General features: G+C 46.8%; 1 pseudogene; it reads right to left on the minus strand.

Moving 5' to 3' along the window:
• Nucleotides 1-9,848: 9,848 nt before the first annotated feature.
• Nucleotides 9,849-14,875, minus strand: part of LOC141204951 (uncharacterized) — a 35,249-nt pseudogene continuing 30,222 nt past the window's right edge.

A 14,875-nucleotide genomic window follows, 5' to 3' on the forward strand; every position in this document is an offset into this window, starting at 1 on the left:
AGCCCGAAGGGCATAAAGTTGAACTCACTCAGTCCCATCGGGGTGGTGAAGGCGGTCTTCTCCTTGTCAGCCTCTGCCACAGGAACCTGCCAGTACCCGCTAGTAAGGTCCAAAGTAGAAAAGAAGTTAGTTGATTTTAGTGCGGCTAAAGACTCCTCTATTCTAGGCAGCGGGTCTGCGTCTTTGTGGGTGATACGGTTGATTTGTCTATAGTCTACGCACATTCTCATGGTGCCGTCTTTCTTTTTGACCAGAACCAAGGGGGCTGCCCAGGGGCTACAGCTGTCTCTAATGACCCCAGCTTCTTTCATCTCTCTTAGCATGCCCTTTGCATTCTGATAATGTGCGGGGGGTACAGGTCTGTGTCTCTCTTTTATTGGTGGGTGGCTCCCTGTGGGGATGTGGTGTTCTATCCCTTTTACTCTGCCGAAGTCTAGCGGGTGCTTACTAAAGACTCTCTCGTACTCCTGTACCACCCGGTAGACTCCTTGTTTTTGGTGCAGGGGAGTGGAGTCAGCACCCACATGGAGTTTCTGGCACCAGTCCTCCTTTTGTTTCTGGGAGCCATTACCCTCCGCCTGTGGAGATGGAGGCAAGGGTTCCACGGCCCTGATAGCTTTGTGTTCGACAACAAACAGTTTGGCGAGTGTAGCGTACCTGGGTAAGTGTACTTCCCTCTCCCCAATGTTGAGGATGCGGACGGGCACCCTCCCATGACGGACATCAACCACCCCCCGGGCTGTCAAAATGGTGGGCCTGCTGTCTCAGTACACGGGTTCTACCATGGCTTGGTAGTCTCTACCTCTCAACCCGATTGCAGTCCGACACCAGATCATCATTTCACTTTTGGGAGGCATGGAAATGGAGAATGGGTCACTCAGTCTTACGCTACCGATCTCACCACCAGACAGTTCTACCTGCTGCCGTCTCATCAGGGCTTTTATCTCCTTGTTGAGGACTCTCTGTTGGCTGGAACTAGCATTCACCGCCACCTGTTGTAGAATCACAATTACCTCTGAAAGACAATTTTCGATCACGTTAGTACCCACAGTTATCTTAGGGTGACTTTCACGTCGGTCAATGTCCACATTAATCACTCCCTGTGCCGGTAGTTCAACTTTACCAATTTTAATGGTCATCTCCTTGAACCCCATCTGCGGCACGGGTAAGCCATTACTGGCGATGATGCTCAAGTTACTGTCTGGATACCGTGTGATATCAGCATCAGTCCAATACTGCTTAAAAAGTACATAAGGGATAGTGGTTACTTGCGACCCAGTATCCAGCAAGGCGCTCATGGGGATACCGTCCAGCACCACGGGTAAAACCGGGCGCCCCCCAACGTACTTATCATGCCAATTATAAGGGCCTGGTGATCTTATGCCTGGGGGTTGGCCCTCTGCCCCAGGTTGGACCCGTTTAAATTACAGTACCTGGAAATGTGTCCGGGCTGGTTGCATCGACAGCAAATGGGCTGTCCATCCTCTGCGTAGCGGTCTGTGGCCCTCCCTCGAAACGACTGGATCCTCCTCTGTCGACGCCACGGGACATCCTCCGGACTTGAAGTCAGCTCGATGGGTCTTGACGGGTCCACTTGCAACGCCTGGACGGTCCTGGTCAACGCCGCGACGCTCCTGGTCAGCTCCTGGACTTGGTGGTGCAGGTCTTTCGACGGGGCTTGGTTCAGGGCCTGTGCATCAGCCCCCACGGGGTCCATAGAGGAGGGCGCCGCCTCCTGGTGGTAGGTGAGAGCAGGGCGCCGGGGGTTTATAGCGCCACTGGTTGCAGATTCACGGAGCACCCTTATGGCCCTGTCCTTAAATTGGGCAAAGGTCAGGTCGGGGTTCTGAAAGAACATGAGGCGCAGTTGGGCCCTGTGGGCACTAGACAGCAGACCTTCTATGAATTGTTCTGTTAGTAGTCTATCCGTTTCCTGCACACTGCCAGGGTCAGTTTGTTGAATAGCCTTCAAGGCTTCCTGCAGATTTAGGGCATAGTCTCTGATGCTGTCCTGTGCCCGCTGCTTACATCCATAGAACCTCATTTTAATCTCAGCGGAGGTACGTGTGTCAAAGGTACCCCGCAGCCGGGCCAGAATACCCTTCACAGTCCTTTTCTCCTCAGTGGGCCATGATTTTACCTCCCTTTGGGCTGCGCCAGTTAACTGCCCTGCTAGTATGCTGACCTTCTGTTCCTCTGTCAGGGGATAAACCTGTACAGCCTTTCTTTAAAGTCAGTTAGGGCATGGGGCTCCCCTGAGTACTTGGGCAGCCAGGCCGCTCCAGGGATGTAGGGCAGGGAAAAGGGCATCACCGCTGTTGCAGCTGCGTTGGTGGTAGTGGGCGCCTCTGTGTCCGACATCTTCCTCCCCCCTAGTTAAACGTGGCCTACCTTCCGACGATCCTCTTCTGTAGGCCGCGGCTCCGCTGCTGCTGCACTGGACGAGGACCTTGTGTCGCGTCCTGATGACGTCAACGTCGCTCTCTCTCCCTTCCAGGACCTTGCGCAGCGTCGGTGCGTGGGGCGGAGCTTCGGGTCTCGCGCGCTTTCGGCGTCCACGCCCCTCTTCTTCCCGCGCGGCGTCCTGAAGATGGCGTCCGACGGCGGGAATACGACTTCGGATGGCGGGAAAACAGCTGAAGATGGCGGGAACCGACTGAAGATGGCGGGAAACGGCTCCGGATGGTGGGAACCTTCACCACGGCAGGTATGACAGTCTTTTGAAGGCACGCAGTACCCGGTGGTTGCGGGCACGAAATCCTGCCGACTACGCCAAAGCTGACTCGCCCCCTGGGCCGTGGGGCACTCGGATCCGGGCAATTAGGGAAACGGTGGGAGTAGTAGTGGCAACCCGGTTCCGTGGTTCAGGGTGGTCAGGCCAGTGGTAGTCCGTTATGTGCTATTGATTATGTCCGACTACGCCACCCGTGGATTTGCGGTCATTAGGTACCGCCGCTGCAAGGCAGACCGCTGGGGCTGATGAGGTGTGCAGCTGGGATGGTGTGACTCCCCACGGGAAGAGTGCGGCCCCAGGGCAGTGTAGTGGATGGTGGGAGTGATGGTGGTGAGAGTCCCAGTACCGGTAGTGCTGGAGGCGCGAAGGAGCACACAGACAATAGGTTGCGGTCCAGGGTCTTTACTGAAACAGGTAAACTGACCCATAAACAATCCCAGCTAGGAGGGGACCTGGATGTCTGAGAGCAACGGGGAAATTGGCCCTGGTCAGGGTGAGTGTGTAGGCCTACCGTGCTTCCTGCGCTCCTTCTGGCTATCTCCTCGTTATAGGGTAACAGCCCACGTTTCCGAGCTTTCCGTGTATTCTCGCCTGTATGGCCTGCGACGTGGGTTCCTTTCTGCTCCCAGCCTTGTACGGCTTTACTGGTCCCTTCGGTTGTGGCAGGGCCTCCAGGCTTCTTAGGCCAAGGAATATACAGTCCCTTGTGGACTGGTTCTCTGCTGGGGGATGTGGAATCCTTCCAGCCTCAGACACCAAAGTCTGGTAAATTAAGTCCGTGATCTGCCAAGACAGGCTCTCTTCGCCTCTTGTCTCTGGCTTGTGGCTCTCCTCCTGCCACACTTCCTCTTAGGTGCAATACAACTTTCTGTCCCTGCTCTGCTCTGGGACACGTCTCAGTCCTGAGACAGGCCTTCAAGTTCTCTCTAACCCTGCCCCCAGCACCAGCTTTTATAGGGGCAGCCTGCTCCCCCTACTGGCCCGAGACAGGAGGTACTGCATGCTAATGTTCCCCTGACTAGAGAACCTCCCCCTTGCTCTCAGACACAGCTTTATTACATTTTGTGGCATCCAGGCCAGGGTGACACATTTGCACATTAATGACCAGGCCAATTTTTACAATTCTGACCACTGTCACTTTATGAGGTAATTACTCTGGAACGCTTCAACGGATCCCCCTGATTCTGAGAATGTTTTTTCGTGACATATTGTACTTCATGATTGTGGTAAAATTTCTTCGATATCACTTGCGTTTATTTGTGAAAAAAATGGAAATTTGGCGAAAATTTTGAAAATTTTGCAATTTTCAAAATTTGAATTTTTATGCCCTTAAATCAGAGCACCTGGGGGTTCCAAGTACTCACTATGCATCTATATAGGTGCCTTGGGGGGTCTAGTTTCCAAAATGGGGTCACTTGTGGGGGAGCTCCAATGTTTGGGCACACAGGGACTCTCCAAATGCAACATGGTATCCGCTAACAAATTGTCGGCTCAAATTGTTAGCGGACACCATGTTGCGTTTGGAGAGCACCTGTGTGCCCAAACATTGGAGCTCCCCCACAAGTGACCCTATTGTGGAAACTAGACTCCCCAAGGCACCTATCTAGATGCATAGTGAGCACTTGGAACCTCCAGGTGCTTCACAAATTGATTCATAAAAATTAAAAAGTGAAAAAAAAACACTCCAAACGCAACATGGCGTCCGCTAACAATTTGAGCCGATTTTCCATTCAATTTGTTAGCGGACACCATGTCGCGTTTGGAGAGCCCGTGATGTGCCTAAACAGTGGAGCTCCCCCACAAGTGACCCCATTTTGGAAACTATACCCCTCAAGGATTTTGTTAAGGTGTATAGTGAACATTTTGAACCCAGAGGTACGACACAGAATTTGTTTACACTAGGTCATCATATTGAATAAGTTGTCATTAGTCTTGAGAGCAAGTGCTCGCTACTTGAGTTTGCATTGGGTACTCAGGTATGCACCATGTACAGCGTGTGCTCGAGTGACATGCTCGAGTCCCTGCTCCGCATGTTTCACGGTTATTAGACACCCAAAAAAAAACATGCGGGAATCGCTCGTGCATGGCAGGCAATCCCCGTAAAGTTTTTTTGGCCGCGAAGCATATGGGGCAGAGACTCGAGCATGTCACTCAAATACCCACGATACTCAATGCATACCAGAGCACCCGATGCAAACTCAAGTAGCGAGCACTTGCGCTCAACACTAGTCGCCATATCGTCATCTTTTTTTCTTACTTTTGAAAAAAATCCCAACCCCATCACAACCCTAACCCCAACCCTAACCCCAACCCTAACCCCAACCCCAGCCCTAACGGTAGCACAACCCTAACGGTAGCACAACCCTAACCCTAGCACAACCCTAACCCTAGCACAACCCCAACCCCAAACCCAGCCCTAACCCTAGCCCAATCCTAACCCAAGAGTTTATTTTTGACGCCGTTCCTCGTGCGGTATAAGTGATTAGACGACTTTATTCTTCGGGTCGGTGTGATTACAGCAATACTAGAATCATATGGGGTTTTTATGACTGACAGCTGTCACACACTAAAAGACACATTTTTTGTAAAATCTAGTTTTTGCATCGCCATATTTTGAGAACTATAATTTTTCCAGATTTTGGCAGACAGTCATGTGACGGCTCGTTTTTTGCGGGATGAGTTGACGTTGTTATTGGTGCCATTTTCAGGCACGTGACATTTTTTGATCGCTTTTTATTCCGATTTTTGGGAGGCAGAATAAACAAAAACCAACAATTCAGGAATTGTTTTTTTTTTTTTTTTTTTTATTCTACTCCGCGTGTGGTAAAATTGATAAGGCAGCTTTATTCTTCGGGTCAGTACGTTTACAGCGGTACCACATTTATATCGTTTTTCTATGTTTTGCACTTTTACATAATAAAAGCAATTTTATAGAAAAAAATATTTTTTAGCATAGCTTTATTCTGAGAGCTATAACTTTTTTATTTTTCGGCTGATGGAGCTGTATGGCGGCTTGTTTTTTGCGGGACGAGATGACGTTTTCAGCGGTACCATTTTTATTTATATTTGTCTTTTTGATCGCGTGTTATTCCATTTTTTGTTTGGCGGTATGGTGATAAAGCATTGTTTTTTGCTTCGTTTTTTTTTTACCGTGTTCACTGAAGGGGTTAACTAGTGGGACAGTTTTATAGGTCAGGTTGTTCCGGACGAGGCGATACCAAATATGTGTACTTCTATTGTTTGTTTGTTTTTTGTTTTTTAATAATATTTATTGATGGGTACATTATATTTTTATTTTTGGTGGATTATTTTTTTTATTTTTTTTTTAATATTTTTGCAATTTTTTTTTTTTTTTCCACTTTCTGAAAGTTTATATACTTTTTTACTTTGTCCCACTGTGGGACTTTCACTTTTTTTATTCTGATCGCCTGCATGGCACAGGAATGCAGCACCATCCCTGTGCCATGCAGGCTGTCAGCGCTGGAAAGGGAGAAGATTGTTTGGAGATGCACTGCGCATGTCCAAACAATCTTCCTGCTGTCTGGTGACCCGGATGTTGTCATGACGACATCGGGTCGTCATGGCAACACCCGGGAAGCCTTTGCAGACAGCGCTGGAAGCCGGAAGAGGAGGTGAGTATCTGCGATCACCTCCCCTTGCTCCCGCAATGCTGCGATCGACTTAGATCAACTTCGATCGCAGCATCGCGGGGGTTAATGTGCTGGGAGCGGTGCAGGACCGCTCCCTGCACATTGTCACAGCTGACACCCGATACTATCAGCTGACATCCGGCGGTGATCGCGCCCGCACAGCCTGTGTGCTCGCGCGATCGCCATGATGTACTAATACGGGTCTGGCTCTTAAGTCCCAGGGCACAGACGCGTATTAGTACGTCAGATGTTGTTAAGGGGTTAAAGATGTCTCCTTAAAGGGGTGGTGCCACCTTAGAACTTATAGATAATCCTGTAGACATCATGTAAAGAAATGCTTTTGTAAATTAAACCTAATACAAATGATGCCCCATTTAATACATATGTACCTCTGATGGTCAGTATGGCGCCCCCTAGTGATAGCATTACTGGTATCTGTCCGTCCTTTTAGCCCTCTCTAGAGCCCGGGCATGCGCGGTTCCCTCTCCAATGCAGGTTGGATCCCTCCGCCCGTCAGCCTGCCGGATCTCATCCAGTTGACTAACAGCCGCTGTAAAATGTGAAGTCCCTGCGCCTCTGCTGTCATCACTCCCATCAGGTGTTTTCTATCGATGGCGGTGGCTGGAAAACAGCTGAGTGTCTGCTCTCATTCTGATAATATATGGAGGAATGCACAGACCTCAGACATTGTCCTCCCACAGATATACAGCCCAGATCTCCAGCAATTCTGGCTCCAGCATAAGGATGTCTCAGCACTTCCCTGCAGTCAATGAGTGACGGGAATATTCATAAGCCACATGTAAAGCCAGGGCCGGGCAAAGTGCAGAATGTGAACACAGGCAGAGGACAGCACCTCTCTCGGGGACACAGATAACAATAGGAAACAACTTTACATCCTCATAGGTCCCCTAACCTGGCTCATCCAGTAATAGTGACTGCGGACACTGGATTACAATATCTTTGAGTGCATTACAAAGGACCAGTATACGAGGAGTCCTATACACCATTTATGATGAAGGAATCCATATCACCTGATAATCATATAGTGAGTTTTACTCCAATAACATTTACTGTCATTTGCCTGTGGATAAAGAAAGCGATAATTCTGAAGACACTTCCTCAGATTCTGATAAGAAAATAAAGGATGAAATCCTTGGATTTGTATAAAAAAAGTCCCGGTGAATACACCGATGTCTCATCTTATGCAAAAGACGTACGAGATAACCAGACAGAAAAAATAACTGGACTACTGGCAGGAAATATATGTCAATACAATGTAAGGAAGATTAATGTCAGTCACACATTAATTAAATTGCCCAGACCATCAATGGCTGACCATTCGGAAAGATGCAAAATACCAAAAGAGAAAAAGCCGAATAAATTGGTCGTAAAAAAGGGGGGACAGAGACAATAAATCTCAAAAATAGAAAACCTTTATTTATACGCAAACAGTGGTTCTAAATGGCTCGGCACTGAAGGGTGCACACACACAATTCAACCAAAATTGATATCTCATATAGCATTATTTAAACACAACCGGACCAGGCCCATCACACATATAAAGAAGGATCCATGATTATAATGTAGAATAAGGGTATGTGCACACGATGCAGAAATGCTCAGGATTTTTTCCCGAGCGTTTCTGCATCTCTCTGGCAGGAAAAAACGCATGCGGATTGTACATGCGGTTTCCTGCCAGGGACATGCGGATATGAAGCGGTCTTCACTTTCATTTCCGCATGCGGGTTGACAAGCGCTTCCCAAGCGATTTTAGCATCACTTGGAAAGTGCTTGTCAACTTCACACTATATAAATCCATGCAGCCGGCATGGATTTATATAGTGTGTGAATGTCAAAAAATAAAAAATAAATATATACTTTCCCCTCTGATGGCCCTCGGTGTCCTGCTTCGCTCGGTCCCGGCTGCCGGCAGTGAAGACTTTAGGACCTTCCGACGTCAGCGTCACGTGACCCGTCACATGACTCTGACGTCAGCGAAGGTCCTTCTTCATTCAAACCCGAAGTGCCGGGAACCAAGCAGGAGCGCTGCGCGGGCCGTCAGAAGGTGAGAATATATATATTTTTTATTTTATTCTTTTTTTTTTTAATGGTACCTGGGTCTGGATGAGAGTCCTCTCATCCACACCCGGGTACCATCCGCACATTGGACCGCGTGAAAAGCGCATTAACATATACAGTGATGCGGATTCCATACGGTCTAATGCAAGTCAATGGCGGCAAAAGAGCAGCGTTTCCGCAATATTAATTGACATGCTGCGGATTTTTGACCGCAGCGTTTACGCTGCGGAAAAATCCGCATCATGGGCACAGCACATGCGGATTTCAATTGGGGAACATTGCTGCCCTTCTACCATGCGTTTTTACTGCGTTTCCGCGGCGTTTACGCAACTGCAAAAACGCAGCGGAAACGCATTAAAAACGCATCGTGTGAACTCAGCCTAAAGTTGTCTGAATATACAATGATGTAAACAGAGTGTAACTAATTCTACATGACCAAAATAATACACATTGTTCTTTTATAAATATGATATTTTGCCTCAGAAATAAAGCTGTTAATTAGTAAATAGCACCCATAAGGGTTGTTAAATAGGAAACAATAGGATCATATCACCATAAATATAAAATATAGATAATTAATTAGGTATGTTTATAGGTAGAAAAGGGTTTCCTATCGTGCACTAATACATCAATAAGATAAATCATTAGACATGTTTATGGGTCTCCTATATTGCACTAATATATAATAAGCTAAAGATCACATGGAGATAAGCAGGTGAACAAGAATACAATTTATGTCCCCTATTCATGTACCATAGGGAATTCTGTGGTCAGTTGTAAAGGGAGGATATATTACCTGGCCATCTGGAAGCCTGTGCGTTGCACGCCAAAACCCCCATTCCTTTTGGATGCTGCTCCTTCGTCAGGTGTTTATTTTATTTGGGCAGGGGACCAAGATTCATTGAAATTATTTTTAATAATTTAAATAAAAATATGATTTTAATCTACATTTTACATCGACTATTAGTAAAGAGTCAATTATTTTTTGGATATCACAATATTTACAGAGAATAATCAATTAATAACAAAAACGTACAACAAACCCACAGATAGCAAAGGATATATTCAGGTAGATAGCTGTCACCTGCCCATATGGCTTAAAAACATCCCAAAAGGACAATTTACACGTATCAGAAGAAACTGTACAAAAAAAGGACTACCAAACAGAAACTGAGAATGGTGGAGATATTTGAGAAAAAAGGATATAATAAAAATAAATTGAAGGAGATAAAAAAAAGAAAATAGCGAATATACGTAGAGAATCTCTATTAATTACCAATATAAAAAAATCTGTAAAATGCGCCATTTGATGTACCAATTATTACACAATACAGCCATGACCATAGGAAAATAAAACGGATTGTGGAAAAACACTGGCCACTTTTACATGGTGACAAAATAATAGGTGATTTGATTCCATCCAAACCGAGCTTTATATACAGAAAAGCTCCTAATTTAGAAAGTAAAATAGCTCCTACAATTGTAAGAAATCAACACAGGACCAATGGTACAAACAGAGAAAAAGGTTTTTTTCCATGGAAAAATTGTGTCATGTGCAGAATGATAAAAAAACGAACCAATACAAAAAGGCTTCTCCCCTGTGTGACTTCTCTGATGTTTATTAAGAGTTGCTTTCCGTGTAAAATATTTCCCACATTCTGAACATGAAAAAGGCTTCTCCTCTGTATGAGTTCTCTGGTGTATAACAAGACCGTATTTCTGTTTAAAATGTTTACCACATTCTGAACATGAAAAAGGCTTCTCCCCTGTGTGAGTTCTCTGGTGAATAACTAAATCTGATTTCTGGTAAAAACATTTCTCACATTCTGAACATGAAAAAGGCTTCTCCCCTGTGTGAGTTCCCTGGTGTCTAACAAGATCTGATTTCTTGTTAAAATATTTCCCACACTTGGAACAAGAAAATCTATTCTCGGCTGTGTGAATTTTTTGATGTTTAGGAAGAGATTTTTCGAGAGGAAAACTATTTCCATATTCTAAAAATGTCTTCTTTGCTTTAGGAGCAATTTGTTTTTTAATGCTTAATTTGTGACTATGATTTTCCTTAGTAGTTGTTAATGAATCAGAAGACAGGACCTGTTTCAAAGGATCAGGTGACAGATCTTTGCTGTGAAGGGATGATGGTATATCTGGAGTAATGGCATTCACTTCAATTGTATCCTGTGGGATCTCAAGATCATCTGATTTAAAAATTGAAGAGGTCAGCTGTCCCTCTGATCTCCAGGTACAGTCATCTGCAAAGATAAAAATCTATTATTTTTCAATAAAATATCCTTGGATTTTATATTTTTTTAAATTTCTACTTAAACTGTCTATAATAATGGCAAGTTATGTAAATATATTGAATTAATTATTCACCAAGACGCTGACATTTCACAATCTAATAGAAAACCTCATAGAATGAAGCAGTAGAGCGTGGTGTCCAACTGTTTGTTCATTCTGCCTCCCAAATATGGAATAAAAAGCCACCAAGTTATGAAGGCAACAATAATACCAATAAAAACTTCTACTCATGTCACAAACAACAAGCGCCACTCAGGTCCATCGTCTGTAAATGGAAAAAATCATAGTTACCGGTAACAGGATTTTACAGAGCCCATGACAGCACCACCTGAGAGATGGTATCCGCCCACCCAGGACAGGAAACCTGCTGAATAAAAAAGGCGGTACCTCTCCTCCGCATCAGTTTTGTTTTAGAGCACGAGAGGACCTCCAGACAGTATGTTAGTACACAACTACCACAAATAAAACATTTCTCACTATGCACCTATATATAGAGAACATATAGAGTTACTGGTAGGTAACTATGATTTTTTTCCCCTTCTCCTACAATAGCACCACCTGAGAGATTTATATAGAACAGACACCTTAGGGATGGATCACCGCTTGCAACACCTTTCTCCCAAAGGATAGATCAGCAGATGAAGAAAGATCAAGCCGGTAATGGTTATAGAAGGTAGAAGGAGATTACCATGTTGCTACCTTACATATGTTATCAATGGACACTTCCGCCTTCTCAGCCCAGGAGGCTGCACCAGCTCTGTGGAATGGCCCTTCAGGTTCTCTGAAACTGGCACATTACTAGGGGAATATGCTAAGCTAACGGCGTCCCTGAGCCATCTAGCTATAGTTCCCCTTGTAACTTTAAGTCCCTTACTAGCTCCCTGGAAGGAGACAAATAAGGCATTACTTCCCCTCCAAGGCCTTGTTACCTCCAAATACTGAACCAAAACCAGTCTAATCTAGAGTATGAAGCCTCTGTTCCTCTAAATCTTTTGGGTTAGTATACAATGAGGGGAGAATGATCTCCTGTGTTCTGTGGAATTTGGAGGCCACCTTTGGAAAATAGGCCGGGTCTGGTCTTAACTAGTGATGAGCGAACGCGCTCGCCACTACTCGGTACTCGCCCGAGCATCATGGTGCTCGACAAGCTCGGCGAGTAACTCGGGTCCCCTCCCTGCATGTTTGGCGCTCTTTAGAGAGCCAATGAACAAGCAGGGATTGCCTGCCATGCAGTGTACTGCCGTAGCCATGTTGGTTGTGGGCATTACAGTGATTGGCTGGCTGCACAGCGTCATCAGGTGTATATCAGACCTGGCGCCGCTGTGCTCATCACAGTCACTCCGGATCAGACAGTATAGGGAGAGCTGCTGCTGTGTGAGGGAGAGATTTGCTTGTGTATTAGGTGGTGTAGGGAGAAAAACGGTACATTACACATATCCATCTTAACAAACAGTTCTTTTGAGGACTAACTAATCCATCTGCAGAGATATCAGGCAGGCACTGTATATAGGCAGGCAGTGTAAATAGCAGACTGCAGTGCATATAGCACAAGAGGCTCCATTACAGCTCTGTCTCCTGCTGCTGCTGTTAGATATTTCTGGAAATAGGCCCAGGTCTCTGGGGCCAGGAATAATTTTTTTGCATCTTAATCCTCATTATTTGCTTAAAAAGCAACCCAGAGAACACCGTTTTTCTGCGCCATTTGCTTGTTGGCTCTGCAGAATACAGCGAGGTCCTTTCCATACTACAGCGCTAAAAATCCATCTATTTAAAACTGTGTTTTCTCCGTCACACGGATCACATATACGTTGTCAGAAAATACTGCCATTTCTGGCCTCCATTAAAATTTTTTTTTCAGTGTGTCAGCAAAGTTTTTGACACTGGTTTGCTGTTCAAAACAGTTACCTACAGGCCAGGTATTTAAAACTGTGTTTTCTCCGTCACACGTATCACATATACATTGTCAGAAAATACTGCCATTTCTGGCCTCCATTAAAAATTTCTTTCAGTGTGTCAGTGAAGCAATTCACAGCAGTTTGCTGGTCAAACTACTTACCTACAAGCAAGGTATTGAAAACTCTGTTTTCTCCTTCACACGGATCACATATAAATTCGCTCCAAATTCAGTCATTTGTAGTGAGCGTTGAAGATACTGTCCTCCATTTAAAATGGGCAAGGCACGTGGCAAGGGACAGGGAACTGGACGTGATGTTAATGGTGCATGCAGAGGCCAAGGACAAGGCCGTGGGCAAGCTGAAATTGTGCCACAACAAACACCCACATCTTCTCGCCTGACCTTCCTGTCCCAATTTCTAGGGGACCGCAGCACACCACTATTGAACCCAGAGCAGTGTCAAAAGGTTGTTGGTTGGATAGCGGATAATGCTTCCAGTCACTTAGCCACCACCATCGCCACCCTGTCTTCCACACGGTCAAGTCTCAGTAGCCGTGAGTCTGGACCGCATATTCCTCACCCTGATCCTCCTTCCTCCCACCATGCCGAGTACCCAGAGACAACTGATCCCACACTTGGACACTCTGAAGAGCTGTTCACTTTTCCATTTATAGATTCGGGCCTCTCGCCCGGTCCACTTGAAGCGGGGCAAGAGGAGATCACGTCTAGCGATGCCCAAATATTTGAGCAGCCACGGTCACACGAAGGTGACGGTGGGAAAGTGTCACAAGAGGTGGACGATGATGAGACACAATTGCCAGAAAGTCAGGAGGAGGACCAGGGTGCGGAAGTGGAAGACGAGGTGGTGGATGACATAGTAACTGACCCAACCTGGCAGGAGGACATGCAGAGCAAGGACAGCAGCACACAGGGGGAGAGAGGCAGAGCACCCCAACAGGCAGGAAGAAGCAGTGTGGTGGCCGCAGACAGAAGGCAGGGAACCGTTCCCCGTAACACCAACACGGAGGAAGTTGCCAGTACAACTGTTAGGTCTTCCCGAGTCTGGTTGTTTTTTAATGACTCTGCCGATAACCCCAAAAAGGCCATTTGCAACACCTGCCAGGCTAGCATCAGCAGGGGTGGCAAAACGACCAGCCTGACCACCACCAGCATGATCAGGCACATGGCAGCAAAGCACCCGACTTTGTGGGCCGAACCCCAGGGTCCAGGAACAGTGTCTGCGGGTGGCACCACTGCTTCTTCCGCTGTTGTGCATGCAAGCCAATCCCCTGTCCATGGTGCATGCGAAGATGCCTCCTGCCCTGCACCTGTCGTTGCACACTCTCAAGTAGCAGCATCAGTAAGCACGTCCAAGTCCTTGTCCCAGTGCAGCGTTCAGTTGCCCATACCCTAGTCCTTGGAATGCAAGCACAAATATGCAGCCACAGGCCACACTACTAAATTCCCACATTACACGACTGCTTGCGCTCGAAATGTTGCCTTTTATGCTCGTGGAGACGGAAGAATTCCACAACCTGATGGTGGCGGCCGTCCCTCGGTACTCGGTGCCCAGCCGCCACTATTTCTCCCGGTGTGCTGTCCCCGCATTACACAAGCACGTGTCCCAAAACATTAGCCGTACTCTCAACAATGCCGTTACCGGTAAAGTCCACCTAACCACGGACACGTGGACAAGTGCTTGTGGGCAGGGACGGTACATCTTGCTGACGGCACACCGGGTTAATATAGTGGAAGCCGGAACTCAGTCGGACCTTGGGACGGAACACGTCCTCCCGACGCCAAGGATTGCGGGCCCTTGGTCAATCAGGGTAGCCCACACAGTCTACAGCTCCTGCACCTCATCCTCCTCCTCCTCTTCAGCCTCCATCTCCGAAATGACCACATCAGTCACAAGCTGGAAGCACTGCAGCACTGCCTCGGCCAAGCGGCAACAGGCTGTGCTGAAGCTAATATGCTTAGGTGAAAAAACACACAATGCTGAAGAGTTGTGGACAGCTCTGAAAGATCACACAGATCTGTGGCTCACACCGCTGAACCTACAGCCAGGCATGGTCGTGTGTGACAATGGCCGGAACCTGGTGGCGGCTCTGAGGCAAGGCGAGCTCACACACGTACCATGCCTGGCCCATGTGCTTAACCTCGTGGTTCAGCGGTTTCTTAAATCCTACCCGGAGCTGCCGAATCGGCTTGTTAAAG

The sequence above is a fragment of the Phyllobates terribilis genome, unplaced genomic scaffold (assembly GCF_046119375.1).
Source record: "Phyllobates terribilis strain yellow unplaced genomic scaffold, ASM4611937v1 Scaffold_136__1_contigs__length_4911898, whole genome shotgun sequence".
In the NCBI taxonomy this organism is placed as follows: Eukaryota; Metazoa; Chordata; class Amphibia; order Anura; family Dendrobatidae; genus Phyllobates; species Phyllobates terribilis.